Below are 4,838 nucleotides of genomic sequence, written 5' to 3' on the forward strand. Positions count from 1 at the left end.
TGCAGAGACAATTTTGCAATCCCAGAAAAACTGTTCAGACACACTTCACAAAGTCCTGGGACAAACCTGCCTCTCTTCTCACCCTTGGCCCTTTTCACTCAGTCCACTGGTTGTTCTCAACAAGACAAAAAACAAAAAAAGGAAAACAGGCCCCTATTGGGTGAGCTCTACTAGTTTTCAACAGAATGCTCAACCCTACCTGGTTACCAGAACTGCCTTTAATCGAGTTCTTAGTTCCTCAAATGCACTTACTCTTTCTGTGTCAGGGACCAGGGCATAGGCAGTCTTGCCTAATGGTTAGGCCACTGAAGGAAAGCAGGGCCTGGGTCTGGGTCAAAGGGCAGGAGCTATATATCAAAGCCAGAGGAGGAGCCAGAAGCAGTCCATGACAATCCAAGGTCAGGATCTGGGGATCAGATGCCAAGCACCAATCCAAAGGGGCAATCTACAGGGTGAAGTGCAATAAAACGGAGCCAAACCAAGGTCAGGAGCCAGGAAACAACTGCAGAGAAGTCCAACACCAAAGTCCATAAATACAACAAAACTGAGGCCAGGAACCAGAACTAGAGTTTAGGAATCAGGAGGCTTGCCACAGTGCAACTGTTGACTGGCCTGCCAACCCAAGGCCCCAGCTGGTACTAGATGGCTAGCTGGTGCTCCCAGCAACCACTCAGGATGCTTGCTGATCCTAAACTGGGACAGAATTCATTAGCTGAGGCTTGGTGCAGGTGTGGCTGCTGCGGTAGTTGGTTCAGGCTGGCCTGCTCAGAGTCCCTGACAGCACTGGGCCTAGGCTGATCAGTGCCCCTGAACTTCTGCAGGTAGCAGCTCCTCATCCCAGGCAGCAGCTTTTCTTGCTGAGCTTACAGTTCCTCTCCTCCCATAGGAGGGCTTTGTAGCTGTCTGCCACCAGAACCCCTCTGCCTTGGAGGAGAAAGCCTATATCAGGGAGGATGAAATATAGCCTGCAGGAAGGATTCAGGCCACCAATTGATTGTAGCCAGCCCATGGCTGCCCTCATGGTACTCTGCATGGGACTGAGCCCCACCTGCTCCTGCCCAGGGCAGCCCATGCTGTGCTCCTGCCCACACCCTGGCCCTGGCCAGAGAGCACAGCTTCCCGGAGGGGCTGCTCCTGCTGCAACTGCCCAAGTACCACTCAGCTCTCCCAACCACCAGTGACTCCTCCTCCTCCTGCCCCTACTGCACCATTCTAGGAAGCTGGTAGCATGGAGAAGCGGCAATGGTCATAGGGGCACATGTCAGGCACCATGTGCCCAGCCAGGCAGGGAGGAAGCTGCAGCCAATTGGCCACCTTCCACCCACTCTGCCCACCCAGCGCAATGAGCAGCCACCTGTGTGTGCTGGGTTGGGTGATGCTATCACTGAGCACAGGGCAGGTGCAGGCAGGAGGGCGGTGCAGGCTGCCCTGGGCAGGAGTGGGTGCAAGCTCAGCCCTATGTGCAGCCATGGGCCAAGGGGGGGCAGACAACACCTGCATGTGCACTACTCTGCTGCATGTAGCCTTTTGCCCCCACTTACTCCCAGCTGGGTCCTGGGACCTAGTGCAGCCCCCCCGACACACATGCACACCCATCTTCCCACACCCCCAACACCCACCCACTCCACATACACATACCCCTATACACACACACACCCCACCCCACTGCACACACAATATATAAAAGTAAAGCTTTATTTTGAGCTATTATGCAACTGCCTGTATATACACTACTCAAAAAAAATAAATGAGGATAAAAAATATTTTTGAAATAAAATTAAAATGTTATAGTAGATGCATCTATGAATCTATGAATGTTTGCTTTTTAGTACATTTGTTTTTTAGCTTTAATTTGTTAAAATTATATCATCTGAATGATTTTGTGTGTGCAGCCCTTGCCAGCTCACCAAAAACTCGTTAAGTGGCCCACCAGTTGAAATAATTGCCCACCCTTGGCCTATATCCAGATTAGGGCAGTGCGAAATTTCTCCAGTAGTATCATTTCAATGAGCTCGAAACAGCAAAATAGAAATGAAGCAGAGAGCTTCAAAACAGCCTCAAAATGAAATGAGGCAAGTCGAAACATTTAAAAATTTTTGAAACATTTCAAGTTTTGGAGCTCAAGCTGGGCTTGCCTGCAGGGAAACAGAAACTAAAGTAAGGAGAGGGAGGGGGAAGGGGGGAAAGGAGTGCTCTCATTATTGACTGTGTAGCTGGCCAGTGACTGTCATCCTTTCCTGAGGTCTCTTCCAATCCCAGTTGGCCGGAAGCATTATGGACAGACAGACACACAGACTAAGCCTTTTATTATATTAGAATATTATATTACTTCACAGTCTACATATCGGTGAGTTATCCCAAACAGACTCCACAGAATTACAGCATAGGCATAAATTCTATAAACAACTGAACAGCACAAATTCATTGCTGGAAGACAGCTCCCCTCCTGAGGGTCCAAAGGGGTCCAAGGGTTGAAGAATCAAACCCACTCACACCTGGAATATCTTCTCTGAGTTACTTGCAGAGATGAGAGTCCTTCCCCTGTGAGACAAACACCTCATGTGAGAGCTTTATGTTAGCGTGTGAGCAAGCTCAGGCTGTCACCCAAAATGTCATCATGGGAATGATTCGGCAAGCCATCATGGGAGAAATTCCCATGGAAACAATCAACCTAATTCGGCCCCATGTAACGAAGGAAGAATTAGCCCTCCAGCCCTGGTGGAGATTAGTTAATGCTTTGTACAATCACCACCAGCAAAGCTTGCAGTTATTCCTTATAACTGTGGCAGGCAAGGAAATTAGAACAATCCACCCAGTAGTCCCATTAGGATTACAAATTGATGATAACTCAGTAACGTACTCCAGAGATCATAACATTTGGACCTGGCAGAAACATAGTGCGTGGAAAACAGTAAATGTAAAAGGGTGTAGGAGAAAAGTTAGTTTAGGTTACATCTGTGAACACCAAGCATTGGAGGAGCATGATGAATGTTTTTTCCCACAACCTGGGAACAAGTCTCACTGTTCCTTCGATGTTATCCAAGAAAGGGAATCTGCTTTTATTTATGTGGGTAAAGCATGTGTGTGCATGAGAACAAGATGTGATATTGTATTAATTAATGGATATTGGATTCAACCTATGGTGCCTTATATTAATTGCTGTTTCTGTAATGTAACCACTATTGTTGTGATCTTAAGTTTACTGTAACTATATGGACCATACAACATTTGAATGCCTACCCTGAGCTCTACAAAGAGGTGTCCCCCATTTTACTAGGAATGAGTCTCATCGCCATTAAGGAACTATTAACTCATCCCTCTTTACCAGCTGAACTGCAAAGACTCTAAACTTTGGGAGAGAATGGCAAACTCGAGATTCAACACCACAATCAGGAAATCTCTAAGCTAGCAGCTACAGTTAAAAATGCAGGCCATCACTCCTGGTGGGAGGTTTTGTTCGGGTGGAGCCCCAGTACAACAGGTCTTTTAAATGTCATGCTTCACCCCATTGTAGTAATCATTAGTTTTCAAACTATACTAGTAATTAGTCTGATGCTACTAGTTTGCTGGATCCAGAGACCGATGCGACGATTGCAATGGATAGAAGCTCAGAACCAGTACCATGGAGCAAGAATGCGATGGGGATACTCGCTCAACTCAAGCACCCCATCAACGGGGGGAATTGTTACGTCTCAACTGTGTGTTCTTGGAAACCCTGGCACAGGGCGCAGCCTGTCTGACTCACAAAGAATTCCCCCCTCCCCCCCCCCCCAACATAAACGAAACTGATTAAGATGCAGTGAGAGACACACCTAAAACTCTCCAGATAAAGGTGACAAGAGTGAAACAACTGCCCTAGGTCTCATTTGCTTCTGAGATGGAACCAGATGACCATTCATTTACATGAGAGATGGAGAACAGAAAGCCTGAAGTAGAGACTGCAGTGAATTCTGGGACCAGAGAAGCAGGGGAGCACTGCATGATGGGGAATCTGTGCTCCAAATGTTAATCAACCCATGTTCACACACACCCAGCTCAACATTTATCAGACCAGTTCTAATCTGGATTTACAAAGGACTTTCCCCCCCCAGACACACACACACCTCTAAGTTTAATAGGCATCTCAGGCTGTACATTCCCTGGTCCCACTATGGGAGGCCTATTTAAACTTGATTGGCTAAAACTCGGTTGCCGGGTTAGGGAATGCTGAGGCAAGAGACCGAGTCAGAGGGGGTATGGGTAACATTTGGACAATGGTTAAGGGTTCATCACAGCATCCAGCCCGTTGGAGGCCTGACCACAAGTGTCGTCATGCTTCTCCCAGGACGACTGGTGGAAGTCCTTCTGCCCAAAGGTTATAAACACTCCAATAATTGCCTTAAGTCTGTTAAAAGACTATAGTAAGATCTGGAAAAGTCATGCTAAGCTGAGGCTTGTTCACAACAAGTAAAAATCCAAAATCCTGATGCTGCAAGCTATCTATTGTTTCTGAAGAAACCATGAGATAGCATCATGTCAATGTTTGTATTCCAAGTACTTACCCCAGCAACTCCTTCCTGACACCCATTCCACATGTTAGCTCCCTTATTAGCTTTGATTTCCATTTCATTCTCTGGCTCCTTGTTCTCTCCACCCAGGCTCCACTCCAGCAGAAGCAGCCATATTAAGGGTACCATTCAGTCCATAACGCTCTCCTCTCTAATGATGGACCACCAGTATTGCATGAATTCATATTCTTTGTTCATCATTGTTTAAACCTGGTTTTGCAACATGTAACATTTCATTTAATTTCTGGTCACAGTAGAGCTACTGCAATGATCAGCTGTGTCCAACTCATC

This window comes from Alligator mississippiensis, chromosome 5, assembly GCF_030867095.1.
Source record: "Alligator mississippiensis isolate rAllMis1 chromosome 5, rAllMis1, whole genome shotgun sequence".
NCBI lineage: Eukaryota > Metazoa > Chordata > Crocodylia > Alligatoridae > Alligator > Alligator mississippiensis.